We start from the raw sequence: 19,303 nt of genomic DNA, 5'->3' as shown, positions 1-19,303 counted from the left end.
GGGTTGTGTAAACAGGAGACATCTGTTTCCACTGTTCTTATCAGTCTTATTTTATGACCATCGCAGCTACAAGGTGATGCGCGTCAATGAGCACATGGAATCAAGGCTTTAGTATTGAAGGCTTTAATACAGTAACAATGAAACTACTAACACGAATACACCAGTTCAGACTGAAGGGGTCCTGCCGGAGCAGGGGGTCTTATACCCTGCCACCGGAGGCGGGACCCCACTGGAATGTGCCATGGTAACACTTATGACAGGTAAACACCCTAACCCAACAACATAGTACAACCCCCACAGTAATAACACCCTAGCCCAACAGTAACATGGTAACAAACCCCAGTGGTGAACCAACGATGGTTCACCACATTCACCCCTCCTTTAGGAACAAAAGGTGGCGGGGTGGACGAAAACAGACAATAACAAAAAAAAAAAAATCACAGGATTCACAAGTCCAGACGGTCTGGAGGACCGCACCGACGCTGCGATCTCCTCAACACCGGTTGCGAAAACGAAGCAGGTGCTTGTAGTGGCTCTCTCCAAGTAACGTGTGGCTGTCCCCTCAAGGACTCCCGGGCCGGCCGGCCCTGGTGAGGCGATGGTGCAGGGGATCCTGGAACGTTTGGTGGTAGTGGTGGTGGTGGTGATGATGGTGGCGCCGATCTCCGAGTCTCAGGCAAGCTGTACATGGGAGTAAAAGTGTTATGCACCGGTCCCGGTGCTGACCGCGCCACGTCTGGGGAAGTAATGAGGAGTAGTGGATTTGTGACTGGGGGAACAGGAGCGACAGGGGTTGCTACGTCCCCTGCGGGCGCCAGGTCTCTAATAGAGACAGTGTCCTCTCGCCCGTCAGGATATGCCACATAGGCATACTGAGGGTTGGCGTGGAGGAGTTGGACCGGTTCGACCAAGGGGTCGGACTTGCGAGCCCTCACATGGCGCCGCAGAAGGACGGGTCCTGGGTACGTCAACCAGGCTGGCAATGAGGTCCCCGAGGACGACTTCCGAGGGAATGAGAACATCCTCTCGTGGGGAGTAGCATTGGTTGCCGTACACAGGAGGGAGCGGATAGCATGGAGCGCATTTGGAAGGACTCCTGCCAACGGGAGACTGGAAGGCCCCTGGATCTCAGTGCCAGTAGGACAGCCTTCCAGACTGTAGCATTCTCCCTTTCCACCTGTCCGTTACCCCTAGGGTTGTAGCTCGTGGTTCTACTAGAGGCAATCCCGAATGAGAGCAGGAATTGCCTCAAGTCGTTGCTCATGAACGACGAGCCCCTGTCGCTATGAATGTAGCAGGGGTACCCGAACAGGGTAAAAAGTTCACTGAAAACCTTGATGACGGTGGCAGTTGACGTGTCCGCACAGGGGAAAACAAACGGAAACCGGGAATATTCGTCTATTATATTGAGAAAATAGACATTCCGGTCCCTTGAGGGAAGGGGGCCCTTAAAATCCACACTCAGCCTCTCAAAAGGGCGAGTGGCCTTGACCAAATGTGCCCGGTCTGGTCGATAAAAGTGTGGTTTGCATTCTGCGCAAATCCGACAGCTTCTAGTTACTGACCTGACCTCCTCCACCGAGTAGGGCAGGTTGCCGGCTTTGATGAAGTGGTAGAGTCTGGTGACTCCAGGATGACACAGATCATTGTGGAGAGCCTTCAAGCGGTCCTCCTGCATGATGGTGCATGTTCCGCGCGAGAGGGCATCCGAGGGCTCATTGAGCTTCCCTGGACGATACATAATATCGTAATTATAGGTGGAGAGCTCAATTCTCCACCGCAAGATCTTATCGTTCTTGATCTTGCCCCTCTGCGTGTTATTGAACATAAACGCCACGGATCGTTGATCCGTGATCAGGGTGAACCGCTTACCTGCCAGGTAATGGCGCCAGTGTCTGACTGCCTCCACAATGGCCTGAGCCTCCTTTTCCACCGCTGAGTGCCGAATCTCTGGGCCTTGAAGGGTGCGGGAAAAAAACGCGACGGGCCTGCCTGCCTGGTTTAGTGTGGCGGCTAGGGCGAAGTCAGATGCATCACTCTCCACCTGGAAAGGGATGGATTCATCCACCGCGTGCATCGTGGCTTTCGAGATGTCGCTTTTCAAAACCTTGAAGGCCAATTGGGCCTCCGGCGTAAGTGGGAAGGTCGTGGACTTAATGAGCGGACGAGCTTTGTCCGCGTAGTTGGGGACCCACTGTGCATAATACGAAAAGAACCCGAGGCATCTCCTCAGTGCTTTCGTGCTAGCGGGCAAGGGAAGTTCAGTGAGTGGGCGCATACGGTCTGGATCAGGGCCAATGACCCCGTTTTCCACCACGTATCCGAGGATGGCTAACTTACGCGTACGGAATACGCACTTCTCCCTGTTATAGGTCAGATTCAGGCGAGATGCAGTGCGCAGAAAGTGTTGGAGATTCGTGTCGTGGTCCTGCTGGTCATGGCCGCAGATGGTGACGTTATCCAGGTACGGGAAGGTAGCCCGCAACCCATTCTGGTCCACCATTCGGTCCATAGCACGCTGGAAGACCGAGACCCCATTGGTGACACCAAATGGAACCCTGAGGAATTGGTATAGACGACCATCCGCCTCAAAGGCCCTATATTGTCGGTCCTCTGGGCGGATGGAGAGTTGATGGTAGGCGGACTTAAGGTCTATGGTAGAAAACACTCGGTACTGCGCAATCTGATTGACCATATCAGAAATGCGCGGGAGAGGATACGCATCCAGCTGCGTGTATCTATTAATGGTCTGACTATAGTCGATGACCATCCGAGGTTTGTTCCCGCTTTTGACTACCACGACCTGCGCTCTCCACGGACTAGCACTGGCCTGTATGATCCCTTCCTTGAGGAGCCGCTGAACCTCAGATCTAATAAAGATCCGGTCCTCAGCGCTGTAACGCCTACTTTTAGTAGCGATGGGCTTGCAGCCAGGTACCAGATTTTTAAAAAGGGATGGTGTCGTGATCTTCAGGATGGATAGATTGCACGCGGGGCGCTTTGGGCAATTTGGAGGCTGCGGCTGGTTCCCTACTGCCAGTGAAGGGAGTGGCCCACCGTACTGTAGGATCACACTCTTCATGTGGACCATAAAGTTTAGTCCGAGGATAATTGGCGCGCAAAGGTGAGGTAGCACAAGGAGCCTGTATTGCTCGTAAACTGTGCCCTGTACCTCAAGAGTTACCATACATCGTCCTTGGATCGGTACAGACCGGGACTGTGATGCCATGGAAATTGTCTGTTTGGCAGGGAGAACCCGGAGTCCACACCTTTTAGCAGTTTCAGGGTGTATGAAACTTTCGGTGCTCCCACTGTCAAACAGACAATTCACAGTTCTGCCACTAACCTTTACCTCCATCATAGAATGTTCCAGTCTGTAATGCCTGGTCTGATCCAGAGAGATCGACGCCACCGTTGGCCCCTGGGCGTCACTGCATGCTGCCGATGTGGATGCTGAGGACCCCTGCTGGTCGCTCCTAGTCGTCGTGGACCATGATGGCCGCCCCCATGAATCGCACGTGGGCGAGGGCGCCAAGCGCAGCGACTCCTGGTGGTCTTCCTCCTCCTCTGTTTGCCACGATGGCGCCGTCCTGAGATCGCACGTGGTCGGACCTCGTGGGTACTGCGACGCCGAAAGAGATGGTCTCCGTTCTGGAGGGTTACAAACTGCACTGCCGTTTTTAGGTTTGGACCTGCAGACTTTGCCGTAGTGGCCTTTTTTACCGCACTGGCTGCAGATTGCCGTTCTTGCCGGACACTGTTGCCGTGGATGCTTGGCCCCACCGCAAAAATAGCATCGCTGGCCACCTGGAGCTGCCGCCGTCGTCGAATCGATCTGGGAGCGCGGGTTCGCGGGGCGAGGAGGGAGCAGAGCTTGCTCCAACCACGTTGACTGCACGTGGTCCTCGGGGTACAGCGCCAAGCTCTTCGACGCCGCCTCCAACCTCGCGGCCATCCCCATTGCCTGGGTCAAGTTGAGTTTCCCCTTTTCTAGTAATTTAAGCCTGATGTACGAGGACCCTACCCCTGCTACGAACGCGTCTCGGGCGAGGTCGTACATGTACTGCTCGGCGGAGACGTCCTTACAGTCGCAACCCCTGGCAAGCTGCAGGAGCTCATTGGCATAATCCTCTATGGTTTCGCCCGACTGCCGACGTCGTGTAGCGAGGAGGTAACGAGCATGTATCTCGTTGGGTGGCGTAATGTACCTATTCTTTAGGAGCTCGACGGCACCCTGGTAAGTGGGAGCTGCACGAATGGCTAGGTAAATCGTGTCGCTTACCCTCGCGTGGAGGACCTGGAGTCTATCACTGTCCGTAGTGATAGCTACCGAGGCTGCCAGGTAGTCCTCAAAGCACTTCCACCAATGGTCGAATGTGTTAGCTGCACCGACCGCACGTGGGTCCAGTGTCAGACGATCCGGTTTTAGAATCTGTTCCATACTCTCTGTTTACTGTATTAAATTGATGCGCGTCAATGAGCACATGGAATCAAGGCTTTAGTATTGAAGGCTTTAATACAGTAACAATGAAACTACTAACACGAATACACCAGTTCAGACTGAAGGGGTCCTGCCGGAGCAGGGGGTCTTATACCCTGCCACCGGAGGCGGGACCCCACTGGAATGTGCCATGGTAACACTTATGACAGGTAAACACCCTAACCCAACAACATAGTACAACCCCCACAGTAATAACACCCTAGCCCAACAGTAACATGGTAACAAACCCCAGTGGTGAACCAACGATGGTTCACCACACAAGGTCACCAAGGTCGAGTGACCCTTAGCATCAGAGTGCTCGGTCAGCAGTTTTATCTCTTCCTCTCACAGGAACGGTCCTGGTGTTTTTCATGAAGTTAGCATAATCTCCCATCATGCTTGTCAAGCTGTTAGCCATTGGGCCACAGTTACCCAGAAGGCCACAGTACAGTTCCAGCAAACTCAAGATACTCAACACTAGAAGAAAGCTCGATTGGCATACCATCTATCAATTTAAACAGTCACTCTCCGCCACGTGGCACAGAATGTCTGCAGCGTGTAACAGGCACGGCATCACCAACTCACCAAGGCTTACTCGACAACACTTCCCAAACCTGCATGTGAATTTGACCCATAAGAGAAAGAAGAGCAGCAAACTCATAGGTAACACCACCACCTCTTCATTCCCCTCGAACCAGCATCCTGGTTTGGGAATATATTACTGTTCTTTCACTGGCACTGCGTCAAAATCCTGCCGTTCCATCGGAGTACCTTCACCACATAGACTGCAGCAGCTGACCAGCACCTTTTCACAGTTAAAATTAATTTATTAGTCACAAGTAAAGCTTACATTAACACTGCAATTAAGTTACTGTGTAATTCCCCCAGTCGCCACAGCTCAGCACCTGTTTGGGTCAATGCACCTAACCAGCACATCTTTCGGACTGTGGGAGGAAACCGGAGCACCTGGAGGAAACCCACGCAGACATGGGGAGAATGTCCAAACTCCACACAGACAGTGACCCAAGCCCGGGAATCGAACCCAGGTCCCTGGTGCTGTGAAGCAGCAGTGCTAACCACTGTGCTTCAGTTGCCTAGGGATGACCAGGCATTGCTGCATTGTCAGCATCAATCCAATTCATTAACAAAAGAAAGAATTACAGGGAACCAAGGAAAATAGCACCTAATGACTTGAGGGAGAGAGAGAGAGGGGCATTGACTATACGGGGAGATTTAGCATGGTGGTATAATCCAAAAGAAAAAATGAACTCAGGACAGTATTACCCAAAATATTTTCCAACAGTGATAAAATGCCAACTTCAAGATAAATTAAAAAGACAGCTCTGTAAGGGTTTGAAATAAGCTTTCTTCTTGTCAGTAAGTAACAGTTGTGACTGTTTGCAGAATGAGAAAGATGAATGCTCAAAAGGAACACGATATAGAGGAGTTTCCACAATTAATTTCTAGGTTTAGACACATGGTCCTGATGTTCCAAGTCATTTTACAAAGTGGCACCAGAGGGCGCCCTCCCGCAGGATGAGCCATTGCAGCCAAGCAAACACTTCAATTTTGAGGCAATATGGTCACAAAATGCGACTCCTAAGCATTCGTGCTTCTGGTGCTATGGGTGCCAGTTTAGGGGAAAAATAGCAGCAATGTTACTCCTGCTCACTGCTGGCATGAACCATGCCAAATTCCATGCTGGGGAGAGCAATAGTGAAGGTGTTTTGTGTGCCAGAAGTCAATATCTCATATGGACTTGACATATGATCTGTCATTTTAGGCCAAACCACCCTGGCCAGCACCCTCTCTTAACCATGAACAACTGAACATGCAGAGCCAGAGAAGAAGATAAACTGCTTTCTATGGGAAGAGGAAAGGAGCTCTTAGCTTAAAGCCGTGTTTCCTCACGGCACATTTCTCTAAACCAGGAGCAGTGTGTTTTCTGGCTGTGCTTTCACCAAGATTGTCATAGAAATGTGCCCCTTCCTGGAACCAAGCACCTAAAGTCAGAGCAGGGCATGGACAGCACTGCCAGTAATCAACAAGGTGACTGTAATGATAGTGGTGCAATTGATATAAATGTATATTTCTTTATGTTAAGGGGAATGTTTAAGATGCAGCTTTATTCTGTAGGCAGTCAGTATGTCTGGGAAATATTTAGCTCAGATGTTTGTAAAAGCAGGATAATTACTCCTTTCAGCTAGGAATTTGTTATTTTGAAAGAGCTAATGGACACTGGTTTAGACAAAAGATTCATTGGGAAGTTTATTGACAGGGTCATGTGATGATGTGGTTAATGGGCAGAGCTTGGTCTGTATTAGGGAGAAGAAGCTTTTGCAGTTTAGAGAGGCAGTTTTAGCTGGAAATTGTTTGAAGACAAGAGGCTTCTGCAAGCTGCTCTGAACTTCATTTTTCTCTCTGAAAACTTTAAGACTTTCTACACTCATTATAACAAGTATTGTTTGGATCTAGTCTGGCGTCCTAAGGTAGCTTGGGGTTCTGACCCAGTAGCCTAACAGTGACCATGATCCTGAATCTGTTTTTAAAGCAGCAGATCCCTCTAGGCTGGAACAGGTGACATGATGAACACCTCACAGTCCACTCTCCTTTGCAGTATGCAAGCGGCTCTGTCCCTGTCTTTAAATTGAGTTAAGCAGTGGGTGTTCACAAATGGCTTTGCCAGACCCCCTGTTGTAGGATATCATTGACTACACACCAGTGGCTTCGTGAGCACCACTATCAATGGTGAGATGTACCAAAACTGCAAGGGTACCACTCACATAATGTACAGTGTTGCGTGACCATACCTAGCACATTATGCCTGCTATCCTGTTAGAAATGTTGATTCATTCATTGTGCACCTACTCGCTGTTCCAAAAATACTTCAGCCACCACACTGAATCAGAACCGATTAGCATCAAGGATTATCCACAATACACCATGCTGGTGACTCCCCGCCACAAGAACCACATTTAGCCAGCACTGCGTAAGAACATCAGGGAACAATTAGGGTGTTGAAGAAACAGTTTGGCTCTCTTGATCATTTGGGAGCATCCATCCAGTATTTGCCAGAAGCAATTTCCCAATTCATCCTGCTCATATACTCCACAAGCTGTAATCATGAGGGCACAACCATGGATTCCGTGACCATTTCAGCAGGAGGATGAGGAAGAACAGGAGGCTGAGGAAGAGCAGCATAAGGAAGCGGAGGAGAAGGCAGCTTTCTCATCCATAGCCTCAATGGATCGACTGCAAGCACGTACATTATCAGACTTCAGTTCCCCTGAATGAAAACCCAGGTCTCCATTGTTTAGCGCTTCCTCATCTTACCAATAACAGCATCTCCTTGACCACAATCCTTAAATAAAAGCCACAACAAAGCAACCATTCCATACCAACATTATCCAATGACACATCCAATATTCCACACAATACTTCGCCACTCTTGCGTGTTCCTTAGTGCCTGTGCCTTTGCAGGGCCTAGAACTGCCATATGGTGCTATCCCATGGCTGATGGAAGTTGGAAGGTTTTCAGTCGGGGGTTGACAGCATTTCATTTTGCAAGATGCACTGGGTGTTGAGACCTGGCTCCAGACTGTAGCAGCTCAGCCTGGGGAAACAGCTGTCTGAGCTGGCTAGCCGTCAGACAACAGCAAGGGGATTGGTGGAGTAGCAGTAGTGGGAACACAGATGCTGTAATTGATCACGAGAGAGCACAGCAGATTCACAAAACCACAGCTAGAGCCCCACGGCAATGCCAATAGCTTGCTGGAGCACAGATTGACAAACTACACTGAGTCCCTTTGAACACAGGTCTGAGTCTGCATGACACCCATGCTGGACGTACACAGTAAAAAGCTGAAATTTCATGACCGCGGTGTAAACTTCCACTGCAAGATCCAGAGGTTTCCTGGTTGCTGTATGTACTGCGATGGAAGCTGAGGCATTAGCCATCAGATATTGCATCACAGTTAGGCCCATAAGTGTTGTCATGGAGTTAGTCACCACATCCACACTGGAAAGGATGGCCTCCAATCTCTGTAAAAAGCCCAGTGCCTGAACTGGGCTCCTCTATGATCCTTGATGGTGACACCAGGGTTTCTGTCAGGCTTGCAAATGCACCAGGCATTTGTGTTCATGCCTATCCGTCCACATTTGAATCCTGCGCAGCAGAACACTGCACAACCTTGTTTTCCAGTGAGTTTCCCACAATCTGGTTGCAGTCCACTTGTGCCCATTAACTCACCATGTGCTAAACAAGTCGCTATGCTACCCTCTTAAGTCCAGTATCTGTGCTGGTGCTGCAAGTGTCAGACTGAGTAATGGTGTCTCTTCTTCGATATGTTCTCCCTCTGCACCTTCAGCCTCAGGCTCTCCTAGCTGGCCAGGTGGCAAATGCGCAAGAGTTAGGTTTGAGTGAGGGAAGTGGGGAGAGAGAAAGCAAGAGGTTATACTATCTGCCGCTTGTACATCGTAACGGATTGCAGGATGAGGGTTAAGCGGTATTTGAGAAGGTGCATTAAAGAAGAACATACTAGCTTCAACAAGGTCCCTGTCCATTGCCTCGGAAGGGATTAAAGTCATTGAGTCCAGCAGAGTTCTACTGTGAGCCTGCCAAAGCTACACAGCCATGGAAGCAATAAAACAAAGGGACAGGAGAGGATTTGATAGATCACAGGGGTGCCATTGTTGAGTCTCTGCTTCAGATAATAGTCAAGAACTGCAGAGACTTATGTAAAGATGAGACGTAAAGGCTCAGTTAGGGTGCTTGAGAGTTACAAGTTAGCCAGGAAGGACTTAAAGAGAGAGTTAAGAAGAGCCAGGAGGGGACATGAGAAGTCTTTGGCAGGTAGGATCAAGGAAAACCCTAAAGCTTTCTATAGGTATGTCAGGAATAAAAGAATGACTAGGATAAGATTAGGGTCAGTCAAGGACAGTAGTGGGAGGTTGTGCGTGGAGCCTGAAGAGATAGGAGAGACGCTAAATGAATATTTTTCGTCAGTATTCAGGCAGGAAAAAGACAATGTTGTCGAGGAGAATACTGAGATACAGACTATTGGACTAGACGGGATTGAGGTTCATAAGGAGGAGGTGTTAGCAATTCTGGAAAGTGTGAAAATAGATAAGTCCCCTGGGCCGGATGGGATTTATCCCAGGATTCTCTGGTAGGCTAGGGGGGAGATTGCAGAGCCTTTGGCTTTGATCTTTAAGTCGTCATTGTCCACAGGAATAGTGCCAGAAGACTGGAGGATAGCAAATGTTGTCCCCTTGTTCAAGAAGGGAAGTAGAGACAACCCTGGTAATTATAGACCAGTGAGCCTTACTTCTGTTGTGGGCAAAGTTTTGGAAAGGATTATAAGAGATAGGATTTATAATCATCTAGAAAGGAATAATTTGATTAGGGATAGTCAACACGGTTTTGTGAAGGGTAGGTCGTGCCTCACAAACCTTATTGAGTTCTTTGAGAAGGTGACCAAAGAGGTGGATAAGGGTAAAGCAGTTGATGTGGTGTATATGGATTTCAGTAAAGCATTTGATAAGGTAGCCCATGGTAAGCTATTGCAGAAGATACGGAGGCATGGGATTGAGGGTGATTTAGCGGTTTGGATCAGGAATTGGCTAGCTGTAAGAAGACAGAGGGTGGTGGTTGATGGGAAATGTTCATCCTGGAGTTCAGTTACTAGTGGTGTACCGCAAGAATCTGTTTTGAGGCCACTGCTGTTTGTCATTTTTATAAATGACCTGGATGAGGGCGTAGAAGGATGGTTAGTAAATTCGCGGATGACACTAAAGTCGGTGGAGTTGTGGACAGTGCGGAAGGTTGTTGCAGGTTACAGAGGGACATAGATAAGCTGCAGAGCTGGGCTGAGAGGTGGCAAATGGAGTTCAATGCGGAAAAGTGTGAGGTGATTCACTTTGGAAGGAGTAACAGGATTACAGAGTACTGGGCTAATGGTAAGATACTTGGTAGTGTGGATGAACAGAGAGATCTCGGTGTCCATGTGCATAGATCCCTGAAAGTTGGCACCCAGGTTGATAGGGTTGTTAAGAAGGTGTGCGGAGTGTTAGCTTTTATTGGTAGAGGGATTGAGCTTTGGAGCCAGGAGGTCATGTTGCAGCTGTACAAAATTCTGGTGTGGCCTCTGGAGTATTGCGTACAGTTCTGGTCACCGCATTATAGGAAAGATGTGGAAGCATTGGAAAGGGTGCAGAGGAGATTTACTAGGATGTTGCCTGGTATGGTGGGAAGGTCTTACGAGGAAAGGCTGAGGGACTTGAGGTTGTTTTCGTTAGATAGAAGAAGGCTAAGAGGTGACTTAATAGAGGCATACAAGATGATCAGAGGATTAGATAGGGTGGATAGTGAGAGCCTTTTTCCTCGGATGGTGATAGCTAGCATGAGGGGACATAGCTTTAAATTGAGGGATGATAGATATAGGACAGATGTCAGAGGTGGGTTCTTCACTCAGAGAGTGGTAAGGGCATGGAATGCCCTGCCTGCAGCAGTAGTGGACTCGCCAACATTAAGGGCATTTAAATGGTCATTGGATAAACATATGGATGATATTGGAATAGTGTAGGTTAGATGGGCATTAGATTGGTTTCACTGGTCGGCGCAACATCGAGGGCCGAAGGGCCTGTACTGCGCTGTAATCTTCTATGTTCTATGTTGTATTTTGATAAACCACAATAAGCCACTGACTAACAGACAGTCAGGGACCACAGACCTGTGTGTTTGCTGGTAGTATAAACCGTGTATATATGCTTTGTTAGTATTTGGATGTTGTAATTAGGCAAGCGTAGAGTAGCTGCAATTGGTTAAATGCTACTGTGGGAATCAAGTGAAGCAATTAGAACTGTTAGTTGTGATTGAATATTGATTACCTTTAAATGAATGTACAATTTTGATTGGTGTATGTAAATCACTTGGAACTGAGCCTGAACGTTAAATGCCACTTTAATTATTTGTTCAGAAACCTGCAAACCACACGGTAGAAAGCTGGTTCCCTCGCTCGAATCAAGAGCTTGAACTCCAAGTGTCACCTTGTTAGTTACAGGGAGTGAGGTACACTATAGTCGAATAGCCGTGAAACACCCGCAACACCTCAATGATGGCCACTCAATTATTCCCAGCACTGTCTCCTCCATTGGGAGTCAGCATGTGCCAACCCACTTACCCATTTGCTGAACTACATTGCCTTGTAAACAAAAGAGAAGTGTGGCAGTGAGTGTAATGCCATCACATAACAGAAGTCAAATCACGAGCCTGGAACAGCTAGATAACAAAGACACATATGTCAGATTCCTATTTATTGACTACAACTCAGCCTTCAACACCATTATTCCCATGAAACTCATCTCCAAACTCATGTGGCCTGGGCCTCAGCACCTCCCTCTGCGACTGGATCCTGAACTTCTTAACTCACAGACGACAATCAGTAAGGATAGGCAGCAACACCTCCTCCATGATCATCCTCAACACTGGTGCCCCACCAGGCTGTGTTCTCAGCCCACTACTATACTCCTTATATACCTATGACTGTGTGACCAAATTCCCCTCCAATTCGATTTTCAAGTTTGCTGACGACACCACCGTAGTGGGTCGGATCTCAAACAATGACGAGACAGAGTACAGGAAAGAGATAGAGAATCTGGTGAACTGGTGCGGCAACAATAATCTCTCCCTCAATGTCAACAAAACGAAGGAGATTGTCATTGACTTCAGGAAGCATAAAGGAGAACATGCCCCTGTCTACATCAATGGAGATGAAGTAAAAAGGGTCGAGAGCTTCAAGGGTCGAGATCACCAACAACCTGTCCTGGTCCCTCCATGCCGACACTGCACTTAAGAAAGCCCACCAACGCTTCTACTTTCTCAGAAGATTAAGAAAATTTGGCAAGTCAGCTACGACTCTCACCAACTTTTACGGGTGCACAATAGAAAGCATTCTTTCTGGTTGTATCACAGCTTGGTATGGCTCCTGTTCTGCCCAAGACTGCAAGAAACTACAAAAGGTCATGAATGTAGCCCAATTCATCACGCAAACCAGCCTCCCATCCATTGACTCTGTCTATACTTCCTGCTGCCTCGGCAAAGCAGCCAGCATAATTAAGGACCCCACGCACCCCAGACATTCTCTCTTCCACCTTCTTCCGTCGGGAAAAAGATACAAAAGTCTGAGGTCACATACCAACCGACTCAAAAACAGCTTCTGTGCTGCTGTCAGACTTTCGAATGGACTTACCTTGCATTAAGTTGATCTTTCACTACACCCTAGCTATACTGTAACACTACATTCTGCACTCTCTCCTTTCCTTCTCTATGAGTGGTATGCTTTGTCTGTATAGCGCGCAAGGAACAATACTTTTCACTGTATGTTAATACATGTGACAATAATAAATTAAATCAAATCAAAATCAAATTTCATGTGTTCTACTGGGATAAAAATGCTTTGGTACAGTGCTGGTTAAACGGGAATAGCTGCTAACATGGCACAGCTTATTCTCTTCACATATGGCACGCTTCCTCTCAGTAGGACTGAACCACCTTATTCAAAAGCAATTCTGTGCACACTGAGTCCATAATGTCAGCGTCAAGGTTTGACAGTAATGCAAAACAATGCACTTCCAGGATTAAATTGGCATGCAGTGTTAATAAAGGTGCTGAAAGATATAAATTATATGACCACTGCACAGTGATCCCATTGTTGAGCAAATTACCAATGCCCCTGAACTGTTGGTTTCTGACTATAATTAAACGGTGATTTGTATGATAAAATGGTGCGTTTTGTATAAATGCAATTAATCAGCAATGAGCAATTGCTTCTGATGGAGAGTCGTTACAAACAGGAATAAAATAATTGGATGTTTTCAAGGTGGACAATGCACAGGAATTATTACATGGAATGATGGTAGCCCCAGTGACCTTGTAAAGGCAAGCAATTTAGGTTTTGCCAATGAAATCCATGTACCTTCTAATTGGAAAACTACTCACATGGAGAACAGTGAATACATGTGCATAGGCACAAACTCATCAGAACTGAGTTCTAGTGACAATTCACCAATTCACACACGTTGCGCCCACAATAGGCTGGAGAGCTAATTTCTGACTTCTACCTCCTTTGAGTGTAGCTCATCTGCTGGGAGAGTAGGACAGTAAATGTATCCACAAATGTCAGCCTGGCTCAGTTGGTAGCCCACTTACCACTGATTAAGAAGGCCAAGAGTTCACCACAGGACTGAAGTCCCTAATAAGGCCTTGAACCGACATCCTGCATTATTAAAGGTGTTATCTTTCAAAGGAGATAAAGGATCCCAAGGCATTTTTTTCAAAGAGCAATGATTTCTCCCAATGTCTCGGCCAATGGCCGACATCAACAAAACAGATTAACCAATCATTCCTTGTTGGCAGTGGAATTTTGCATGGAGTGGCTGTCTTAATTGCTTAAAAAAACAGCTGTGACTACACCTCAAAAAGTAATTCATTCATTATGAAGCAGTGTTGGAATGTCCCGAGTGTTTGAATGGTATTCGGTGAATGTAAGTCTTTCTCTTCGATCTATTGAGTGGCTGATGTTGAAATCCTAAAGCAAATATCCGAGTTGGAATTCTTTGCACATATGACTCCATAAGATCATAAGAAATGGGAGCAGGAGTAGGCCATTCAACCCATTGAGCCTGCTCCACCATTCGATAGAATCATGGCTGATCTGATTGTGGCATGACTTCCATTTTCCTGCCTGACCTCCACAACTATACCAACTGACTCAAGAACAGCTTCTTCCCTGCTGCCAGCAGAATTTTGAATGGATCTACCTTGCATTAAGTTGATCTTTCTCTACATCCTATCTATGACTGTAACACTACATTCTGCACCCTCTCCTTTCCTTCCCTATGAACGGTAACGGAATTTCACAGTAACTTCATTCCAGTGTTAATGTAAGCCTTACTTGTGACTAATAAATAAACTTTAACTTTACTTTGTCTGAATAGCGTAGAAGAAACAATACTTCTTGCTGTTTGCTAATACATGTGACACTAATAAATCAAATCAAATCAAATCACCTTGTAGGTCAAAGATCTGTCCAATTCAGCCTTGAATATTGTCAACGACCCAGCCTTCATTGCTATCTGTGGCAGAGAATTCTAAAGACTAAAGAGAGAGCAATTACCCATCTCCATCTTAAATGGAAGAGTCCTTATTTTCAACTGTGCCCCCTAGTTCTAGTTTCCCCCACGACAGAAAATATCTACCCAGCATGTACTCTGTCAGGCCCCTCTCAGAGTCTTAAGTTTCAATAAAATCACCCCTCATTCTGCTCATTCTTTCTCCATAAGGCAACCCCTTCAATCACAGGAATAAGACCAGTAAAACTTCTCTAAGTTGTTTCCAATACAAATATTTCCCTCCTTACTTAAGGAAACCTGTACACAGTATTGGAGATGCCATCTGACCAATTCCCTGCATAGCTGTAGCAAGACTTCCCTCCTTTTGTACTCCATCCCCCTAGCAATAAAGGCCAACATTCCATTTGCCTTTCTAATTACTTGCTGCCCCTCATACTAACCTTTGGTGATTCATGTACAAGAGCATCCAGATCCCTTTGTCCTGTAGTATTCTGAAATCTCTCCATTTAAATAATGTTCTGCTTTACTATGCTGCTAGGTTGTCCAAAGTGGACAACCTCACATTTTCCCCACATGATACTTCACCTGCCAATTTTTTGCCCACTTATTAATCAATTTATATCCATTTGCAGACTCTTTGTATCCCTTTCACAACTTGATTTCCTATCTATCTTTGTATCATACGAACATACAAAAGCAGAGCAGAAGTAGGCCATTTGGCCCCTCGAACCTGCTCCACTATTCATTCAGATCATGGCTGATACATTTGTGTTTCTCATTCCACATTCCCATCTACCTCGATGTAACCTTTGATTCCTTTGCCCAACAAGAATCCATCTATTTCCACTGTAAAAATATTCAATGACCTCCACTTCCGCTGCCTTCTGAGGCAGAGTTCCAAAGTCAGACAAACCTCAGAGAAAAATATTCTCTGATCTCTGACCTAAAAGGGTGACCCCTAATTTTAACACAGTGCGCCCTACTTTTAGAATCACCCACAAGAGGAAACATGCTTTCCACATCCATTTAGGCAAGATTGTTCAGGATCTTATATGCTTCAATCAAGTCACCCCTCACTCTTCTAAACTCCAGTGGAAACAAGCCCAGCCTGTCCAACCTATTCTCATCAGACAACCTGCTCATTCCAGGTATCAATCTAGTAAACCTCTTCTGAACTGCCTCCAATGCATTTATCTCCTTCGTTAAATAAGGAGACCAAAACTGCGCTCCAGCAAATATGGCTACAATACAATCTGTCCCTTCAACAATGTCATTACTATAGCTGATAAATAGTTTAGGCTCCAGCACCGATGCCTATAACAATCCACTAGTTATAGTTTGCCAACCTCTCAGTGACCCATTTATCCCAACACTCTGCTTCCTGTTAGATGGCCAATCCTCTATCCATGCTAATATGTCACCCCCAACACCATTAGCTCTTGCACAATAACCTCTTGTGTTGGCACCTTATTAAATGTTTTTTGGAAATCGAAATATACTATATCTACTGGTTTCCTTTATCCACGCTTATCCTCAAAGAACTCCAATAAATTTACCAAATACAATTTCACTTTCACACAGCCATGTTGACTCTGCATGATTGCATTATGATTTCCTAATGTCCTGCTACTACCTCCTTAATAATGGATTCTAGCATTGTTCCAATGAGCGATGTTAGACTAACTGGCCTATAGTTTCCTGCATTCTGCCTCCCTCCTTTCTTGAATGGTTGGGTTACATTTGCAGTTTTCCAATCCGCTGGAACCTTTCCAGATCTAGCGAATTTTTAAAGATTACAACCAATCCATCCAACAGTTCTGCATTCACTTCCTTTGAGACCCTAAAGATGCAGGCACTCAGGTTTTTCTTTATTAATTCTTTCATGGGCATTGCTGGCTAGACCAGCATTTATTGCCCATCCTTAATTGCTCTTAAGATGGCAGTGGCGAGCTGCCTTCTTGAACCACTGCAGTCCACCTGGTATAGGTACACCTAAAGGGTTGTTATGGAGGGAGTTCCAGGACTTTGACCCAGGGAACGAACATAGTTATAGCTCCAAGTCAGGATGGTATATAACTTGGAGGGGAACTTGTAGATGGTTGTGTTTGCATGTGTCTGCTTGCCCTTGTTCTTCAAGGTGATAGAGGTCATGGGTATGGAAGGCCAGTGCACCTTATAGATGGTACACACTGTCCAGCAGTCTTGTCCACCTTTAGTGCAATTACTCTTCCTTGTACTTTTCCCTCGTGACCGTGATTGTTTTAAGTTCCTCCCTCCATTTGCCTCCCAATTTTCTATTATCCCTGAGATGCCTCCTACTGTGAAGACAGATACAAAATACTTGTTCAAAATCTCTTTGATTTCCTTGTTTCCTATTACTAGGAGGGCCGAAGGGCCTGTTTCCCGTGCTGTACTACTAGTTCCCCAATCTCAACAACTGAGGGACCTATACTTAATTTAGCTACTCTCTTCCTTTTTATATGCTTGTAGAAGTTTTTACTGTCTTGTTAATTTTTCTTTCTAACTTTCTTTCACAGTCTAATTTCTTTCTCTTTGTTATTCTTTCAGTCATCCTTAGCTGATTTCTAAAATTTCCCCAATCTTCTGGGCTACCACTAAACTTTACAACATTTTCTATTTAATTTTTCAATTTGATACCATCCTTAACTTCCTTAGTTAGCCAGGATGGTGCATTCTTCTCGTAGCAACATTCTTTCTCAACGGACTATCTTTGTTGAGAGCTTTGCAAATATCTCTTTAAATATCTGCCCCTTTTTATCTACCATCTTAACTTTTTAACCTATTTTCCAATTCCACTTCAGCCAACTCTGTCTTCATACCCTTGTAATTGCCTTTATTTAAGTTTAGGGCACGAGTTTCACTGAATGTAAAATTCTAATATATTATGATTTCTCTTACCTAGAGGGTCCTTTACCGTGAGGTCATTAATTAATCTTAGCTTATTACACATTACCAGGTCTAAATAGCCTCTTTCTTGGTTAGTTCCATAATGTATTGTTCTAAGCAACTGTCCTGAATACATTCCATGAACTCATCCTCCAGGCTACTTTTGCCAATTTGATTTGTCCAATCTACATGAAGATTAAAATCTCCCACAATTATTGCAGTACCTTTCTTTCTTGATTTCTTGATTTATTTCTTGATTTGTACTGTTTCTTACAGTGTAGTTGCTGCCAGGGGGCCTATAAATCATTCACACCAGTGACACAGCATGGTGGCACAGTGGTTAGCACTGCTGCCTCACAGCACCAGAACCTGGATTTGATTCCAGCCTCAGGTCACTGTCTGTGCGGAGTCTGCACATTTTCCTTATGTCTGCATGGGTTTCCTCTGGGTGCTCCAGTTTTCTCCCACCGTCTGAAAGACATGCTGGTTAGGTGCATTGACCATGCTAAATTCTCCCTCAGTGTACCCGAACAGGCGCCGGAGTGTGGCGACTAGGGGATTTTCACAGTAACTTCATTGCAGTGTTTATTTATTAATGTCACAACTTGTGACACTAATAAATAAACTTTAAAACTGAACTTCTTTCCTTTGCTCTTTCTTAACTCCACCTAAACTGATTATACATTTTTATTCCCTGAACCGAGATCATTTCTCCCAAAGGGTTGTGAATCTGTGGAATTCGCTACCCCAAAGTGCGGTGGATGCTGGGACAGTGAGTAAATTTAAGGAAGAGTTAGACAGATTTTTAATTGGTATTGGGTTGAAGGGTAATGGGACGAAGGCAGGAAAATGGAGATGAGGAGCATATCAGCCATGATCGAATGGTGGAGCAGACTCGATGGGCCGAGTGGCCTAATTCTGCTCCTATATCTTATGAGCTTATGAACTGTTGTACGGTTCTCTCCTTCATTAACAAAGCCACACTTTTTTTTTGAGAATTGGAAAGCTAGGTGAAGGCGGCTGTTTAAAGAGAGCAGAAATGACGTGATATCAGCAATTAATAATTGATGACACCAAATTTGCAAATCATGTAATTGTGCACGAAAGGCAATGCCAACGGAGGTGAGGCGTTCTAGTCTCAAGAGGCTGTGAGAGAGAAAGTTAGAGAACCAACAGTGCACCATGTGTTGATTTCTACACAATAGTCCTGCTAATTTTGCAGCACTGCATGACCAAGGTGATGTTCTTTAATGTCCATTGCAATCAAGCACATCAACTTTTTGACAGCAAAGAAAAATATATTGATTACCTGAAAAGCTATAATTAGCATAGGCGATTGTCTCAGACTAGCAGCAAATCAATGCTTTTTATATAATTGCAGTTTCAAAATAATCTTTCTACCCCTGCCCAACCAACCCCTTCCCACCCCCCTCCCCTACCCCCTCCCCCCCCCCTCCCATCACACTTTCTATTCTGATGCTGGTGAAGTAGATTCTCTCAGATTCAGTTGCAATATCATACAGATTTTAAATACACACAGTCTGAAGATTTTTATTATTAAATTCTCCCAGTACTGTCTCTGTTTCAGGTTCAGTGAAAGCACCCAAATTTTCCGTGATCGTTTAAAAAAAACTGCGTCTATTAGCGTTGATTTTGATTTAAATCAGCTGGCAGGTGATACTCATGCGGCCAAAGTGCTTTGAAATGTGCTTTTATGGGATTCTAAATGATCGGGTGAAGATCTCTTAAGAGTTGCAACCAGTTAGTGTCTTTTTTTCACTCAAA

The sequence above is a fragment of the Mustelus asterias genome, chromosome 26 (genome assembly GCF_964213995.1).
Source record: "Mustelus asterias chromosome 26, sMusAst1.hap1.1, whole genome shotgun sequence".
Lineage (NCBI taxonomy): Eukaryota > Metazoa > Chordata > Chondrichthyes > Carcharhiniformes > Triakidae > Mustelus > Mustelus asterias.
Note: the sequence above shows the minus strand (reverse complement) of the source record.